Source organism: Myzus persicae, unplaced genomic scaffold (assembly GCF_001856785.1).
Source record: "Myzus persicae strain clone G006 unplaced genomic scaffold, MPER_G0061.0, whole genome shotgun sequence".
Classification (NCBI taxonomy): Eukaryota; Metazoa; Arthropoda; class Insecta; order Hemiptera; family Aphididae; genus Myzus; species Myzus persicae.
Window position 1 is genome coordinate 485,627 of NW_019100803.1, and position 21,673 is coordinate 507,299.

General features: G+C 29.1%; 1 protein-coding gene across 3 annotated transcripts in view; it reads right to left on the bottom strand.

Annotated features, from left to right (window-relative positions):
• LOC111043190 (insulin-like growth factor 2 mRNA-binding protein 2) overlaps positions 1 to 21,673 on the bottom strand; it is a 45,864-nt gene that overhangs the window by 22,667 nt on the left and 1,524 nt on the right. The gene's annotated exons all lie outside the window — the stretch shown is intronic.

Consider the following 21,673-nt stretch of genomic DNA (forward strand, 5'->3'; position numbering starts at 1 on the left):
TTTTTACACACACCAGAGGAAGTGGATAATATGTAGATAAATTCTCGTTAAATCGTTGGAAATCACGATAAATAGGTCGTGTTGAGTCCAAATTCATAGCACATGGACAATGACCTCATTCGAAAAAGTATGAAAAAATCCATTCAAAACGATGGCGGTAGTGTGTTATTACGCATTACTCGATTAGGTAATTAATAAACATTGCTTATACCAAAAATGTCGATAATATATAATACATATTGTACATTACGAATGTGTATATTATTGAGAGGAAAACAAATATTTTAAGATCGATGTTCCATGCCTAAATGTTTTAAATTGAACAGGAATGCCATCTGTTTCCGGTTGAAATTGTACATGTTTACTAGTAGGTATACAAAATACAAAAATAATACCAATTTCTTACAAAATTCATGGTATTGAATTATTATGTTAGTTAATTGCCAAACTTAAGAATTAAAATAAATACATTGTACGAAAAAATACTTCTGAGAACATTTTATTTGTATACACAATAGGTATGGTAATGTATATATAATATATTGTACTAACTACGTCTATAACTATATATATGTATGTAGAAAATATTCGTAAAATAGACGAATTAATTTGACTCAACACAATCACAAGCAACATAGAAAAGTTACCTAATATATTTAGAGCGTATAGTAGACATTTTTGGGAACACGGAAATTACCAACTATAAGATTCGAATAACTTATCATTTTGGCAGCATTCAACCCATTGAAAAAAATCGTAATGTTGTATCGTATATACTACAAATATGTTATATACATTTTTGTAGGTGACGGTGTGCTACACGCGTGCGCGTACACACTACACACACACACACACATGTACATATTATTTTGTAGTAAAGATGGGATGACACACGAGTCAAGTATTTTAATGAATATTCGTCATGTGTAGTGTATATATGTATGCGTATCATACATATACATGTTCGTTATATACAAATAATATGTTCTCTTCTTGGGTAGTGTACAAACGTCAAATAAACATGTACATTATATTATAGAAACGAGAATAGCCACTTAAAACGTATCACTTTATTCTTAAAACATCGACACACGTTACATATTACACACAGGGTTATAAGTTTAGTGTAGACGCCACCACCAGCTGGTATCATATATTTATAATTTTTCATGGAAAATTTGAACTAGAAAAACACTTGATTCGTTAAAAATTCACATAAGTCACATGCGAAGTTAGGGAAAAATATGAATCAACTTATAAGAGAAAACTGTTTTAAAAGTTATTTTAATTTTTAACTTTAACTTCTAATAATTAAATATGTAATAACAAGATATTATTCAGTTGCAGTTTTACTAATTATGGCCATACTAGATACATATTTTTATTGAATTTATAATACAATTTAAGTTTGATAAATTATTTTTAATTATTAAAATTAAGTATAAAGAATCATTTATATTTAAATGTATAGAAATAATTAAGTCGAATCAACTATTTTATACATTTATAGTTCTTACAACAATCGTCAACCATTTGTGCGATTGAATTTGATACAGATAAGCACAGATTCAGTTTTCGCACAAATTGGATACCTACTTTAATATCGGATATTATAATTGTATATTTATAATATGTATATCGTGTAGTGTATAACCGTATACTTAGGTTGTAAATATATTATACCCTTAACATTTTCAGCAGTCTTGTATAGTACAAAATATACTTTATTATATACGCAAACTTTAAAAACAAGGGTTAATAGGTAATAACATTGGCCCTATTGGTATCTATATTGTATTATTTTATTCGACGAAAACAAAATCTGTTTTATCTGGTTTGATCAAAATATTTTTTGTTGAAAAGTTGTTTTTGAGAATAAGACGTCAATATTAGCTCATATTAACTTTTTAAATATTATCAGCAATTTTGTATTTATTTTATTACATATGATTTAACAGAAATTATGAACTAGATACACGTTAAAAATCTATAAGTCAGCGAGTATGGGTGCATAGTACATACAGATCAAGAGAGGGAGTGAAAATATTCGAATTTGTGACAAAATATAAAGTGTCTTACAGACATATAGATTATTTTAACAAACAATCTAAATAATCATGTCAATGTTTAGTGATGCACGTAAAAATAATGACTGTATAACAAATAATGTGTAGGTATATAATTATATGAACACGCAGAAAGTTCAAAGTTGTAATGAATTAATAATATAATGATATAAATAATATAAGTAAAACCAACATGAATATAAATGAAACTACCATCGATTTCTGTTTTAAAAAAAAAACCTAATTGAAATTAAAATAAATTTATTCCCATTAAGTTTTGAATCGTTTATAATACGCGCGCGCGCCGTTGCGTGCACCCTGCTCGAATCAACCCTCGTGGAATATACTCAAGTTATATATATATATATATATATCATATGCAAAGTACTCGTCATCGTACAACCCATCCGACGGATATGCACGGGGAAAATAAAATCTATATATATTATGTGTGTGTGTGTGTGATACAGACGCGAAAAAAATGCCATATAATATAATACGGCCGGTAATGAAATCCGTTCCATTCGCCATTTTGAGTGCGTATAATAATTGATGTTTTTTATTCTTTTTTATACAAGCATACTGCACATTTCCACCGCGTGTACATTGTATGCGCACCGCATTTATAGAAAATGGCGAATCTCAAACTAATTTTTTATTAAAATCAGTATATTACATAATATTATAAGACACCATCTATTATGGAAGATATAGACATACACAGTAAATACAGTATACTTCATAAACACACTCAAAACGATAAGACAGTCTACATCATAAAGTACCACTAAATATAGATTCATTACCTACATATATGATACCCAATAATATATTGTACCTATATACTTTGATTTCATGTTTGCAAATTTAATACAAAAGTGTATATTATATTATAAACAGGATGATTTAAAGTGATGCACAGAGTGCTTACTCCTATTTTTCAATTAATAATAAATGTATTAAAATACTTATGCTTTTAATTTTTAAGTAGGTAAATTATGCTATATTTTAAAATAGATTTCCACTTAGTATCCTGTTGTAATTACACAACATTCTCATTAACAAATAATATACACCCTTTTTCGATTGTTGATATTGTTAAAAATATGATTTTTTTTAAGGTCGATGTATATAAATTGAAAAAAAGTTTTAGAAAATATATGCATAGATTATGATGATTTCCAAACTAAAGTAATGAATAAACATTTTATAATTTTTGTAAAACCATTATTATAAGTACTATTATCTTTAGTACACAAAGTTAACTAAAGCAGATGCGTCTTGTTTGAATTTAAATCCGACAACATTTGAAAAAATATCATCAATTTAACATCTTACAATAGAAAAGGATGTTCCCATTTGAAAAAAAAAGAAATAAGTTTATATTGTCACAGGATACTCTGGTATATTAGCAATCTAATTATTTGAAAATATGGACTTTCAGTATATTTAGAAATTAATTCTAAAAAACAGAATATTATCAATAAAAAATAAAATGGGTGAATATAATCTGTAAATCATCAGGTATATCGAGTATAATTGCATTTGTTTCCGATTATTGTGATTTATTTTTAATTAAACAACTGTAAAATTACAAAGATTAGATAAAAACATATTTATCACACTGTTTGTATAACTATTTTAAAAACCGTAATCATGGTATTTCAATCGTTAGTAATTAACAATTATTATACCATCGTTTTTAATCACTGTTATTTATTGAAATACTTAATCGCATTCTCTCATTGCAACTTGCAATAACACGTACAAAAAATACTATTTAATTGGCTCATTACGATGACAATTTAAAATCTAGTATACGATATTTTCTTTTTATACAGATATGCAGGTAAATGCGGTGAAAAACACGGTTAAGCAAATCTCCAAATTCGATTGATTGCTGCCAATTGTAACCAATATTATTATAAAATTTCACAATTTTTTATCCTTAAATTTGTTTGAAATACAAAAGTATACACATTATTCATTTCAAATAATAAAAAAAGCCAGTGTCAGAAGGTAAATAATTTAAAATTATTTATTGAAACTAGTAATTAGACCGTGACATTTATAATTTCAGAATTATAAAAAAATATATTTTTTAAGCCCTAATTAGGATATGATAGAGTCACCCAACTTTCAAATTCAGGAGTAGGTATTTATTTGTAATTTACATAATATAATAGTGGTTTTTGGCACACACTTAGTATAAGAAATAACTAAAAAATATATAATATATAATAAACATAAACAAGCATAAACTATAATACGTAAAAGAAGTATACATGAGAGAATATAGTATATAATATACACCCAGATTACTGACGTTTCCAATCAATATTAAATTATTTTAGACTTAAATTAAATTATTATTATTATTATCATTATTTAAATTATTTTAGGTTTTTTAAAGTTTAATACTTTAATGTGATAAATTGTATCAACTAAATATTTTTTCTATGGAATTCCAAGGAGTGCCAACCCTACGAGTGCAACGAAAATAGCATTAAAAAATTCAGTATGTATACCTATTAAACATGAGTTTCAAAACAAAGTACACTCCAAAAACAACCATGAACCGAGCGAGAATAAACATTATTTAGGTATAATATATTATAGCGGTTGGGTACTTGGGAATCAAATTGTTTTTGTTAAGAAATCGTGATTCACGGTTATCAACTAAATGAAGGAATACAGATCGTTGACTAATTTATCGAACATTAATATAGGTACCTATAACTAGTATACTTATTTAAGCACGTCGTAAATATTTTAATGTTTCGTTTACGCTATTGACATTAAGCCGAATATATTTGTACACAAACATACCTCACGCACGCGAAATACGCATACCTAATTGCAATATAATTATTTTCGTTGGTAGAAAAAGTCGATCGGTAATATTAATATATACCTAATCAAATTGTCAAAATTTCAGTTTTTCTTCTTTTACAGTGAATATTATATAGGTACAGGTATAATATATACCTATACAACCTATCTACCTATCCATACACGTGTAATATAATATTTATTATTTCAATAAATAATAACAATAACGGCAGTCAAATAGTGAAATATGTAACATCGAACGAGATGAGGATAATATACATTATAGGTACCTATATATAATAATATTATATTATATTATACATAAACATCTGCAGATCGGGCCCGCGTGAGAATATAAAAGATGCGATCGTTTGGGAATTATATAATATATACGTAAACGAACTGTCTATGTGCGTACAGTGTGCACAGGTATACAGTATATTATGTATACACACATACACACATACACACACACACAAACACACAGTATGGTACATAATATAATATTATTGTTGTATAGGTACATAATAATCGTGGAGGATAATGTGTAAAAAAAACCGTTAAAAACTACACGCGTCAAAACACTGGATAGATATCGCAGTCGTCTTCTTGGAGAACGAAACGGCCGTTTGAAACGGAAAAAATAAACACCAGGAAAAGGCTCGTGCGTTTCGTCACACGTGGTAAGATACATAATAATAATATCGTCGCACTATGCCGTCCGCGCACGTACCCATAATATTATTATGTACCCACGACGATCACTGCTGCGATGCACGTGCAAAAGAGCTTGCGCCTAAATATTTCCTTTTAAAGGGTAGTGGGTGCCCCCCAAACAATATGCGAGCGGAGCGTCCGGTACCGGTTCGGCATTTATATTTTTTTCCGATCCCAAAATCCAACCACCAGTTCGGTCATGTCCGTAGTGCGCTACATTATATATTATTACCACCCCCGCGATTGTCCTGCGCCCCTGTACAAAGCCCCGCGCACACGTCATATTATACATCGTCGTACAATATAATGGCCAGAGACTTCCGCACGCCCGCGGTCCCCTCGAGTATACACGGCCGGCACGTTCTCGGCCGCCCCCGCCACGTCCCGTCCGGCTCGAGCACGACCGGTCGGCTCGTACGTATGTGTACGCCACCGCCGCCCACGCACGTACCCGAATGATGGGGACGGGGACGGCGCCCGCGAACAATGCGGCAAAAATATAAAAAAAGCATTCGCGCCGGGACACAATGGCTGCACTGACTGCACACGCACACACGGACATATTATAATACAAACGAGGACGGTGTTATAATATAATAATAAATAAAAATAATATATAATATATAATAAAATATTATTGAAAAGATTTACCGCGAATTTATGCACATATAATATATTACATATATACGTCGTATAAATGGCGGCGCGCGCGGCCCGAAAGGGGTAAACCAGGGGCCGACGGTTTTTCGCGCTACAGAGTATAAAATAAAATGGCGATCTCGCAGCACGGTGTAAGCGCGAATGCGGTTTATTTTGCAAGAAAAAAGTGACAACAACCCGCGATATAGGTATACTATACACAGCTGCAGGATACCATATTATTGTAAGCAATCACGTGCGAACATCACCGCTTAAACATAATGTATAAGAATAAATTAGGTACACATTGCCGTGGATCATCATCATTTGATATAGCAGACTTGGAGCAAAATGGTTTACTCAACCACCAAACTGTTTGAGCGTCCGCTGCACCACATCAAACAGTAACACACACAACACGGTCGAGCCTTTAATAATAGTATGATAATAAACGATGGTTGGACGATTATTATAATATGTTATGCGCGACTGTAACACTTAAAAGTGAGCGCGATTGACTGTTACAACGGAAACAGAAGCCCGTTGCCAATGGTCTTCCGCGATTTTTGTCAAGTCCGCGTCCCCCACCGGTGGGAACATACGCATTCTAAAAAGGTCGAAAACTTCTATACCACATGTATATAAATAATATAATACAATCGTGTTGTGAGTACATTTTGACTAGGTATAGGCATTGCAAATAGCTCACGAGCTATATTATGTAAATTTACGGCGCTATTTTTTTCTCGACGATACGGACTATGCAACTTACATTTGTATGATATACTGGTTACTGTATACGTTTTAAATATCATAATTTATGCCCTATAGGTTTACATCTAGCGGTCGCGCGCATAAATATCGAAGGAAATCGCGCGTGAAAATTGAGACAGACGGCGAATATTTTATTATGAGCGCGGCGGCTGTATATCATATTATTATAGGTGCGCGACAGTGAATATTATAATAATTATAATTTTCGTTATACCAACCGATGGTTTTGGCGTGGTAGGTCCTAGCAGTCATGGCTCTGCACCAGGAGCGGCTGAAACGAATCGACGCGGAGTCGTTCCTTTATAATAAATAATAATAATATAGGTAGTATAGATGGTTGGTTTGCTATTTAATTCCGCGGGAACTATCACAGCGGTCGTTATAAAGACGGACGGTTATAATCACGTGTGTGTAAATTGTTCAAATCATCAATTTTTTTAAAACATTTAATAATATTATATAGTAATTATACTAGCTACTTAGACCACACGCACACACATTTGATAGGCTAATATCTAATCGGACGAGTATAATGGAATGAATATCAGGCGTTGTTCGATGCACCCCACTTCACATAATTAACATTGAATTATATATCTTTCTTGATTAGGTACATAAATCACGATTATTTTTATACACTGTAAGTGATACACATATACACCCATAAAACGATTGATAGAAAACAATTTTAATACAGGTAGTATCCACAATAAACCTATAAATACCACAGATAAGTATACATGTTGAAACTAATTTAAGTTAGTATCAAACTTACACGAGTTTCTGCAAGATTGCAAACGCAATATTTGATTGAAAAAAGGAGGAAAATACTTAAGGTGTTGACAATACATCATGAAGTATATATTATATACATTATACACGTAATATAATATACCTAATACCAAACTGTAGGTCCGAAAATGTATGGTAAATAAGCACCAACCATAACCTCGATATCGCACTTCACGCATATATTATATGTACAAGATGGTCAATGCAACTTGTAGCAGAACAACTTCTGATAAAAAGAGCATTCTTTTTCCATTTTCATTTGTTTCAAGCGTGCAACAAGTCAATAAAACATTACCAGCCCCGTGTGCAACAAATATAACGAAGAAGAAAATAACTTTTGAAAGTCACTTGCATCTGGCTTAACTTATTTGATTTATTTTTCGAGAATATTGGCACTAGGAACACTAACAGAAAAAATGTAAAATATCATCTTACATGCAGGAAAAAACTACAAAGAGTAAAAGATTAAAAGCATACCCGCCGTAGACACATACTTACATACTACGGTATGGATATATGATATAATGTGCATACATAAATATATACTATATAGATACCTATATCTCAGCATATACCTAAATAAAGCTGCTAATTAGACAATATAATATATGAATAATGAAGATGGTAGATTACAGTGATATTATTATAGCCGCAAGTAAAGAATTTCGCGACCTATGCTTTTTTATTATTCTCTATAAATAAATGGACAATATGTAACTCATTTAATTCAAAGCAAATAATATAATTAGTAGTTTGAAAAACAAATAATACTTTTTGGTTTCATTTTAATAACATATTTAACTTATTCAGTACCTATATTAAGCGTTATTCGTAAACGTAGCGATATTTAGTAGCAATACAAATATATTCATTTATTTATATATACATATATGCATACAGGCATATTTTTACTTATTACTGAATGGTATATTATATTGAATATCTTCATAATTAAATCTTATGCAAAACATTTTTTACTAACACGTTCACATTAATTTTTGATTACAATTGAAAATAGCATTGCGATATCAATAATATGATATCATAATTAATATAAAATATTATATACTATATTAATTCAAAGGTAACTCGATATAATAATCAATTACAATAATTAATTTTGGACTCCGAGCTAAACGATGAATGTATATTGATGTATATATCAATATATATTGATTTAACAATGTGTGTTATTTGGTTTTTTTTCTATAAATATCGATAAAAATTTTTTTGCTGAGTCAAAAAGCTTGAATATAGAATACGATGAGGTTTTTCAGTAGTTATAATAGCAGTTCAAAATTATTAAAGATATACATAGAAACGATTTTTTTTACAATCATTTAATAAGCATTTAACCATTATTTATGGAAAAATTCATCAAAATCACGAAATGTTTCTGACTATTTTAAGTTAAGACATTATTAAATGTTCAGTTTTTAATTTGTATAGCTAAGGATTGAAAATTTAAAACAAGGTTCGGAAAAAATGTATTGTAGAAAATGCTTTTATAAACATTCGGTGAAAACTGCATAAAATTATTATTTTAGAGTTACACCAAAAATCAAAATCGATTTCGTTAAAAATTGACTTTTCAGAAAAACCTCTTGATTTTTTACTGTTACCCCCAAAGGTACCAAACTAGATTCACTTTCCTACCAGAAAACATGCTGAAGTAGAAAATCGAAGAATTGATACTATCCCAAAAGGTGATGACAGATACAAAAATAAAAAAACACGTTGTTGTAAAATTAACGCATTTATTGCTCTACTCAAAATCCCAAATTCAAATAACATAAAATTATGAGAATCAATGATTCGATCGAATTAACCAATACGTGAGGTTTGGTATGTTTTCTTTCAGGTATATTTTCAATACAATATGAACATACTACATACAAATATCTCCATTGAACTGGATTTCGATTCTGAGAACCGCTTGCAGAAATAAAGAAAAGGAAACGATCAAATATAAGGGTGGCCGTGCACCTAAAATCTATTGACAACCGTGCTTCCTATACAAAATTATATACGAGTTGCAGTGTACCAAATAATAATAAAACGTACCTATGTCCTATGGCGTATTAACTCAATATGGGTAGGTAGGAAACCATAAATGGCAATGAAAAGTTCGTGATTTATTCAACGGAAGAAAATAACTGGATTTTTTTCAATCAAAACGTTAACCTTTGAAATCTTATAACCATACATACCCACACTGCAATTTATATAATATAAATACTAAAATACGTAAAAGGGAGTATTTATGATAATATACTATATATACACAATTATAATAATTAATAATATAAAGAGTAAATATGTTTCTTATACAAATGCTTTTCCTCCTCCTCCCCCCCCCNCCCCCCCGCCCAATTTAACGTAATTGTCGTGATGTACGCTTATTATAACAGAATAAAGAACGTGTAAAAGGAATAAGTGGCTCGTACGTCAAAAGAATGAAATGAAAAAATTACTTGTGAAATTATATCATTTCATTTCATTTTTTTTTTAGATAATATACGTGCACACATGCCTCTAAACGGTGCTTTTATAAATAAATACGAAGTAAATACAATAAAAATTCGACTGAAAGAGGGCAAGATTTCACAGACACGGAGTTTAAGAGGGACAATGACGAGAGGGATGTATTACTATTATTATATTCTATGCGCGTGTGTGAGAGCGTCCCTTCTCCCGGCTTGTATTCACGTGCATATAATGTATATATATATATATATATATATTCTTATATAGTATATGTAGTATATATATTATACATAACACAATAATATATAGTTTCAAAGAACGATCATCGGGGTTCATGTTGGTGTATACAGTATATACGTACGCGGCGGCGCGGCGACGTCCGATGTGAAGATGACTGTTAGAAATTCAATGGTTCCCAAAATACATGACAATTGTTCATCACTAAACTAATAAACAGCACTGAATTGCAATAACTAATAAATAATATGTAATAAATTACGTAGTCATTGTCTCTCTGTGTATGCAATAATGACGAAGATAATACTTGTGGGAAAGATGGAAAAGAAGTCACCATCATATGGGTTATGATAGGTAATGGATACCTATGTACTTCACCACCTATATTGACGAAGTCTGTGAGGAAAAATATGCAACATATTTTATTTTCAGTTTACAAATTACAACCATAAAGTTACTCTGACAATTATCTGTTATTTTAACACTTTATAAAGTCTATAGACTGATGTGAATGAGGCAAGTTATTTCTCAACCAGAATTCACATTTACCTACATATTATATTATAATACATACACACAAGCGTTTAACAAAATAATATAAAGTAATTAATGGTAAAGGTGCCGTAATTGAATTTATAGGAAATACCTATGTATAAAATCGTTTTCGAGAAATGTATTAATACTTGACGTGAATATAATATTATAGCATATTGTAGGTAGTTTGTATATTATGTAAATATTACATTTCTGTCGATATAAGTTAACGTTTTCACTTTTCACTATAAATTATAGGTAAAAAACATTCTGCCTGATATAATTGCAGAACATGAAACTTGATAATACATATGCTGGTTTGTCAAATACGTAATATATATACAGAGTGATTCACCAAGCATGCTCACTCCTTTTTTCTTCAATAATGCAGACATAAATAAGCAGATATAAAGATTATCGAAATTTGAAAATTGTAGTAACTAGCATTAATCTAACAATTAAAATGTGTAAAAATGTTTAAAGTATAATAAAACTAGATCCAATATCACATGTATTTTATACGTTTGTAATACCATTTTTAAGGACTACCTATATCATTATTATAAACATATCAATAATTGAATTTTGAATTAGTTACATCAAAATTTTCAAAAAAAAATACTCACAATAAAAGGGGTTGATTTGAAAAATAGAAGTTTGTATCACCCAGAACACTGTCACTATCATTAAGTTGTACCTACAAAGTCTTAAAATATATTAAAAAACTACAAAAATCAGAACTTGAATAAATTCATTATTAAAAGAAAAATGGAGGTGAGCATGCTTGGTGAATCACTCTGTATATACCATGCATGGCTCATAGACGCAAATATCCCGAAATGTTTAGGGGGACTTAAGTCTCTCATAATATAGATTAGGTACCTACAAAAAACGCGGGGCGTACGGTCGTAAGGATACACCCACTAACTATAGTTCACAACATACAAATTACAAATACACAACAAATTATTATTTACATAAATAAATTACATTATTTACATTCAATATCTATTTTATACCTATTAAAAAAACGAAGCAGTTGACAAACACACACGGTTGGGTCATATATTATTCTCTTAAAATGTTCTCTACAAAAAAAACAACAATTCTTATCGTCTGCCTGTGTGTATATCAAATATTGTACAATCAAAACAGAATTTTAAATAATTCTTTTTTTATTCTTAACTATAAGTATTAATGTTGTTTAACTTTAAAATTATAAAAAAAATTGTATTTACTTAGTAAAGGTACTTGATAAAGACTTGAAATGGGAGAACTTTCTAAAGTTTTGGGAGGTCTCAGTTCCTCCCAACCCACCTTATTTATGCCTACATGAGGCAATATATAATGTGCAATAATTTATCCAATAATTTATTTTACCTTGTTAAAATAAAGGTCGTTATAACATAGTAGTTTGGATTACCGTCCGAGTGTAAAATATGATATTAATAGTTTTTTTCTTTAAATAAGTACAAGCAAAAATATTAGGTGGGTCTTGGCCAATTTACTAAAAACATAATTTAAGAATGCACACAGCATTCGTATTACCATTTATTTATAATTTTTAAAAACTGTCAACGCTTAACAAGTATAATATGTAGTTATATGAATACATAGATATTCACAAAATATGTAGACAACGTGGCTATTTTAAATATTTAAATATCATATTAAAATAAAAATTGCACCTACTTGATTTTATTTATATTATTATATTTTGCAATAATTATTCTATAGAAACAATATTATTCATTGAAAAATTATTTACTTTGAAAATCAATTGAATAAATGATAATTAAATTACTCCAACAATTGTTAAATATATTTATAATATATTTATAATTTTTATATGTAAATTGTAATAATTTACCATGACAGCTTGACATTATATGGTTATATCGTTAAACGTGGAATTTGAGACGATATCGTTTTGGTAATTTATTATTCCATTACTTAAAATACTCTTTGATTAAATGGATTCTCGTCCAAAATATTGCTAATTATTGAACATTTGTACATAATTAATGTGCTTAATTAAGATAATGCATATATTATCTAACCATTCTAACCTATGTTGCAGTACTAACCGTAGGTATAACTAAAAGACGTACCTACTAGTACTACTTATCCTATTTGAATAGTAATTAGTTAATAAGATGCAAACATAATTTATTATAAAGAATATCGTGGATTTTTCACATTTATTAAACTTAATTCTTTTGAATCCATGACTGCTTAAACTTAATTTCTCAGAGGAAGTACAAGATACGAGTTAACATTGTATGGTATCCTTACCTATCATATTACCACGGAACAGTTTAAATTTAATTAATTGATTATTTCATTGAATTTCATTTAGTCTGATATTACATTTTATAAGAATGGGTAGTATGTATGATTTGAATCGTCTTTGTTTTTTTACTTAAAATAGATGTATCCGAATTACGAATATTAAACCATACGTACCTATATACTATATTTAGTCAACTATTCAGTGAAACATAGATAAAAGCAAGTACCTAATTAATTTGATAACCGATACTTTTCGTTATCCTAGCTGATTAGTTATAGCTTATAATAATATTACTTAAACAATGCTATGATACGATAGAATAAATGTAACAAACACGATTTGATGATTGAAATCCTTGGACCTTTACTTTCTATTTTTACATGCATATACTTATGCATGACTGATATAGGAACTGTATACATCCGAACTTAAAGCTCGGCGAGATAAAAAACAGAATTAAATCTATACTTAATTGGATGTATAGAAAGTCAAAAAAAACCAAATTTGAAAGATGCTAGATAATTTGGAGCAATAATTGATGTCCCATTGGGTAGGATTTATATATTTATAAACAAAGTTCACATCATTAAACTTATATACCCTGATTTTTTGAGGTAATCGCTTGGAACTCAAGTAATTTTAAAAGCCATTACACTTTTTTATCGGTAGCATAATATTGGTAAAATTCCTTTATGTTATTTCGAGTTTTTTTTCTACAGTCGTCCAAATTTACTGAGATTCCAGATGGATGAACTAAATTCTCGTATCCGGATATTGTTATAGGTTTTTGATTAAAGTTAAAGAAGAGTTAATTTAGAAAAATAGAGTCTTTCCTAAATACATCATTTATATACCTATATACACCTATACCTCCTTTATTAATTTAGCAATCAATTATGTATAAATACTTTTAATACTATGTAATTATTTTAACATATTGTGTTTCATTTATATATTATAAATAATATGATAAATACAGACTGAATATACGGTAAGACAATAATAATTGTTTTACTTTAAGTTTTAAAATAACACGCGTACTACTATTTTAATGGCAGGATAATTAATATTGAGCAATCAGTAAGAGATAATTCATATAATACATAATTCGTATTATACATTATTATGTGCGATAATATGGTTATAAAAATAATGTTGCAATAATATCAAATGAGTTCAATGATATAAACAATTTAAAAAAAATATTTAATTGCATTAGGTATGCGAATTAAATATTCCTATTAGGATTAAAACACACAATTAATACAAACAAAAAATGCCACTGTATTTGAAAAATATATTTACACTACACTAATAAACTATTTACTAGTATATAGGTGTATAACACCGTAAGTTGTGCCTAACAATGGATTGCATAAACGAAACGTTTAATCGTCAGATTTTTAGCCTATTAGCATGTTAAAAAGAATACCAAGATATTATAAGTGAAGTACTAAAGTCTGAAATTTAATCAACAACATATACGATATTCGAATATTATTATTGATAGGCAACATAATTACTATGTTTCTATAGGGGGGTGCATACCGTTCAGAATACTAAATAAAGTATAAACGAATACATTTATACAAAAATTAAGTCATTAAAATTCACCAAATCTATACATTACATATTTACATAATATAAAGGTGTACAACCTAGGAACAGAAAATGGCGTTTTGTTTAAAAAAAATATGCGAATCGCTGGGGAAAAACACCACTACACAGTCATACACACCGGGCAACACAAAGTTAATACGATATTGTTACACACGGATATCGTATAGTATACCACTTACATAGTTATCAATCAAAGATTATAATGTATTACAACAAGCATATTTTTAAAAACCCGAATGGAATTTACTCGTAAACTGGCGAGCTGCAGCAATCTTACTGTTGCAGACGCCAACTGTACGTGTATAGGATTTCTAATCGAGGATAAAACAGAGCGTTTTATACGCCACACAAACTTATAAATATAATGTATAGTTATAAATTGGTGTATTTAAATCCCCGGATGAAACGTGTAAGAAGGTACGTGTGAGTATTTACTCAAGAGATATGCCTATTTTAATAATAATAGTTAATTCCGTTATATGATATATACATGGGTATTTATTTATAACACGTAAGAGGCACGGGGTCGAAATAGGAGGAAAGAAAAAATAGGAAAAACGTATACAGGAAGGACACACGCACAAATACGACGGAGGAGGGTGAAAAACGATGTGTAATTTTATTATTATTATTTCCAATTTTTTTCCCCGTCGTCGTGTGTCCGCGACCGGTGTGTGCGTGCCCGCGTCCGATTGGGGTGTAGAAACAAGATGGCGGCGGGGCAGATGCGGATCGAGTCGCGCGGGGATTAAACGCGCGCGCCGACCGCCGAAGGGTTGCTGACGCCCAACCCCTCCTCACCACCACACCACAAAGCACACGACTCACCCCCTCGCACGTCCGTCTCACACAAATACGCGACCCCCGCCACACATGTACGCACACACGAACACACGCACTCACACATAATCACACACATCGAATTCCATTGTCACGTTTGGCAACACAACAGACAGAAATATGATGCGCGGCGTCGACCCTCTGGGCTTCACTAATACAATATTGCAGTTAATGTGTGTATATAAAATGATAAAAATATCTATACACTCGTATCTATACTTATGTATATACAATATAGGTACTTAAAAGTTACAACATTGCGTACCTATTATAAAATAGTTAGTATGTAATACTATTACATGTAAAATGTAACTACTTGGACAATACACAGCGATATTACACCTACGTGGAAACAATACCTGCGCCGGGGTTTCTTCATCGCTCGTGGTCATTACTTCATACGGAATAATTTAACATACATCACAAATAGGAATGTACATAGAATGCCCGACGTGTATCCATATAATATACTTCGCGTTTTTGTACAGGTATAGCGTACATAGGAAATAGTATGTATATGATTTGAGTACACATTCGCATGTTCCCCAATGACGAGGGAGTGAAGAAAAAATACACCAGTACATAACGATCCTAGGCTAATTTTTTTTTACTTTACAACAAAGAAAGTACATATTATATAGACATTGGTTAAAATCTTTTGGTATTTTCTATACATGTAAATACATATTTTATTTCATCAATATGGGACTTATACAACATACATGTATTGATAAGATATATTGTATAATAATTATGCATAAATATTTATACATACGTAATTATTACGTATAGTAAGTACCTATATATTTTACACCTATACTCAAGATTTTTCGTCAACATTTGAAGATATTACTTATAACGTGTACAATCTAACGTTATAACATTAAAGACGATAATTAAACAAAAATATATAATATGATAGTATAATGTATCATAGGTAGGTATACGTACAGTAAATTATGTAACAGATAAAATAATAGTTTTTAAGAAAACAGCGAACAGTTATATACAAATATGTATTTATATATACAATACCCCTAACTCATAAACTAATGTTTGTTTGTTTATTAAAGTTATACCCCAAGTTATACTTATATCGATAAATAGAAGCTTCGTTTTTCAACTAGCTATATAGAATGGCTCACACATGAATTTTGTTTGTATAATAAATAGGGTTGTCAATGGTAACAATCACTTACAGGTTACAGATAGTGAAATTGTTATTATAATTGGATAAAACTTTCTCGATTATATTATATTTTTTTAAAGTATATAAATAAATATTTCGTCATTTAGGCTAATACAGCTATTCAACATAAATATTAAAAACTGAGTAACAGCTATTATAGAGGCAAGGTATCTGCGAGTACAGTTTTTGACCAACTGGCACCAAATGTTGCAAACATATTACTTGGGTAACAGGTCTTATAAATAAAAGACAAAGGGGTGTGCTCAAGTGGGGAGGATGATATCCTTCTTGGTTATTTTTTGTCATATAAAATATAATATGACAAAGCAATGAAAGTATATTTACCACTATATAACGTGGTCTGAGGATAATCAAAAATATTACATTCCTCCTCCCTTTGAAAAAAGCTGAGCACGACCCTGAAAGTCAAATTTTATGGCAGAAGATTATAAAGAATCAAAAAATACTCTACCTATTTTGACGATTTAATGAATGTTTTAATAATAGATTGGACCAGTTTATTTTATGGTACGTTACCCACTATTAATAATATTAAAATTATAAAATTATAACCACATATTCGTTTATTTCTGATCTCGATTGGTTAACTACACATACAAAAAGTTACTTATTAGTGATTACTTAAATCTGATTGCAGTAATACAGGTAATATCTGATATAAATTACAAAAACATTTCAAGCACATAATATCAATTATTAACACATAAACCATTCAGATTTATCATTATTCATTATTCATTAGTGTTATTTATTAGTTATTTAATGTCATACCAACAAATAGCACACACGAGGAAAATAGCGATTACATAGGCTACAGTATACTATACAGTATAATAATATATTGGCCACAGTAAATATATACGACAATTCTGTGGATAGAAAATAAAGAAAATCGTCAAAAATAAATAGTATTAGTATTAATCAAAACATTTTTAAGAAATTTGTGAATAATGTATGTATTAATATCATTGCAATACAAATTTCATTATAATTAACTTCATAAATCTGAGAATTACCAAAAAAAGATCATTACAATTTGCAGTTAAGACTTAAAATTTGTCTTTTATCATTTATCGGTTACTGCATAATAACTATAATTTTGTTCCAAAAATGCTGTTTTGTAACAACTTAAAGTTATAAAAAATATTTTCTAAAATAACAAGTATCCTATGTTAAACAGATCACCCCATACCTATATAGCCTGTACGTCTGTAGGAATGTAGTATATTAATAAAGGGTTGACTGGCATAGTAAATGACATTGTATGATTGATGCTTGTATGACAATTTCTTTTTATATTTTCCATAATAATTTTACTAAACTGATTTTAACGTCGTTTAGTTTTAATTTTTTTTTAAATATTATTGAAATAAAAAGGTTTCCAACAGTGTATAATTTTAACAATCCAATTTACATTATCTTATTATTTACAAAAAAGAATCCAAAAGCTTTTTCATTTGGTGACGTTTTTTTACCGAAATTATATTATAACTCAATTATCATCTTAATTTAAGTTTAAAAAAAAAATCATAAAAATTCCCCACACGTTTTAACAATCAAATAGAATAATTATAAGTTAGGAATATCTATTGCACAAAATGTTCTCAATGTCAATAATAAGTAATAACAATGTATATTATAGGTGATAATATTATATAGAATCGAAAATATAGCTTTTTATACATAGGTAAATTGTCTTAAATTATTTAAACTGTATAATACTACAACTCAAAAAAGTAAAATCAATAGTAAGACAACGAAAACATAGAAAAATACAAACCTAAATACAGCATTTAAAAAAAAAACAATTAAAATTGTCAACCTAATTTGGTAAATTTAATTCGGAATAGGTAAATACATAGATACAAATAAGATTTAATTAATTCCTGATTCACAACATCACGTAAGACATTTTACTATTTCTTTCGACATGTAACATACGCACATATAAATAACTGTACCTATTTGTTATAGGAAAAAAATTAACTTAGTTAGACTATCGACAATTTGATATTCTGTAGAGCGGATCGAAAAATGTCCCTATGTATATGTGTATATTGATTTTTAAATGGGCTTATATTACCTGATGATACTTTGTAATCTTGTAAACCAGAAACATTGCTTCAATCTTCAAAATTATAAGTGCTTTGTAAAATAAATTCGATCTATTTGGTACTTCGAAGGGTCGAAAGTGGATAAACCTCAGTAATTTTCTTGACAATTGGGAAAAACTAACAAAAAACCGCGAAAAATGAGATTATTTACAGAAAATTAAAAACAGCTGTTTTTGACCTAATTAATTTATATATTTGGTTTCATTAATTCGGAAAGGAGTAGCCGTAAACTTGACATTTTCACCAAATATTAAAGCTTTTTATATGCACTTGAAATTGCCTAATGAATTTTTTTTTCGATTAATGATAATTACATTTTCGTTTCTCAGACAAAAATCCTGACATTTTAGTATACCTACAAGGTTTTTCAGAAGTTTTTCTTAGAGCGATTTTAAAATATCAAAATGATATATATATATAGAAAGGCAACATTTTTTTACATAGCGAAAATATATTAATTATAGTCTTAAAACTTTTCGCAATTAAGTTTATTAGTATTTTTTATACACAATTAAAACTTTCAAAATATTTAGACTAATTTCAATTAATTTATTACTTGTTAGTCGGTAAGTAACTTATAAGTTACATTTGGTTAAAATTGGTGAATCGTATACTTCGATTTACCATCGAATTTGAATATAGCGCATCAATTACATAAATAGTAACAAGGCACACTGGACACATCTAGTATTATACAAGATAGCAAGTTCCCGATTTGTTTTCTTTTAATCTTATTGTTATGCACAACAGTTTTGATTTCTTATAGTATGACTACAATCAGAATGAAAACCATCACAAATTGTTTTTCTGAATTAATTAAAGAATTAGACAATAACTAAAAGTCATAACAAATTACTCTGATAGTAAATGTTTTTAACTATTTTTAAATTAAGAATTAATGCCAGTAAAATTGCCTATTTATAACTCCTTAAGAGCAAGAGTATGATTTCCTTGAGGACGCCACACGGGCTTTTATTGTCACCGTCTTACGTACAAGATGGCAAATTTTAAGTACCGAATAATACATTTTACTCTGTAATTTCTAAAATTAGAGTGAATTTACCTCCTATACAATTTAAAGGTAAGACTATTCTATTAATATTATTCTTGTTAGATTATATTGATATCACACATTATTTTTTTTGCACATTTTAAAATGAACAATTTATTTTAAAATAATATCAATAAAATCCTTCAAGATGCCCTATTGGGTATTTTTAGTATTCTTGCCTTTACATTTTATAAAAAGTAAATTCACTCTAATTTTAGAAATAACTGAGTAAAATGTTGTATTGTCAACGTATAATTTACCAAGTACGTTTGTAAGGCGGATACAATAAAAGCCCACGTGACGTCATCTTATGGTGTCGAAGCAAGTTTTTCAAATTTTCCGCATTTCTACAAAATTAGAAAATTATATTTTACATTTTTTTTTGCAACCATAATTATAATACTTATTCACAAAATTTACTGTCAAATGCCTACTAAGGTTAGTTTCATACGGTGTATTATATCAACAAAAATGACTTTACAGGGAAAAACTCTCATGCCTCGTAGATATGTCAGATTATGATTATTTTTTTTGTATCTTAAAGATATGAACTTTTTTCAGGTCGAATCTAAGCCCAAATTTCAATTTCAATTTCACTTTAAATAGTGCTAGAAAAACACTTGAAAAATAAAAAATATTGTGCACATTTCAAATGTTTATTTTAGTTTCTACAAATAAAATTTTGAAAATCAGGCTTTGACCCGACTTGAAAATATTCTCATATTAAATTTTAAAAAAATTAATGAAATACAACAATTCTACAGGGCGAGAGAGCTTTTTGTATAAGACATGTTCTTGTTCTAAAAACACCACGGTTTCGACACACTTAACAAGAAAGCTTATGGTGTCTACTGTAGTACTGTCTAATTAACCAGATCACACATAAATAATAAATATGCATATTATACCTACAATTCGAATTATTTGTTATTTATAAATTTATTTATGACTTGTGTTGAATAATATGCATGTTAGATTTAGGATTTACAATGTAGAGTTTTTATAATTGTTTTATCTTTTAGATGGAAAGCACAAAAATTGATCAGTAAAAAGGTAGCTAAAAATCCACTTAAAAATTAAAAAAGGATTGTACATTTGTAACTATAAATAAATTGAATCGTTTTTAATCAACTTTAAAGTTTGGACTTAAAAATAAGATAAAGAAGTGTAAACTAAGCACCTTGTTAACCATTTTTATAATTGTTAAGTGTTAATACTTCTTTCATCAGCTAAAAGTCGGTGCTTCTCATTGTAATTTTATAGTACACCATTGGTTTGATCTGGGTCTGATTAACTGGTGCTTAGTTACAAAATCCATGTTCAAATATCAGTTAAATAAAACATTTTAAATTGGTTTAACGACTAAAAGTTAAGGTGAATACTTACATCTACTGTAATTTATAAAATAAATAATTATTATACACTCTCCTACACCGTGCTTGAGAACACAAATTCATTAGAATTTGA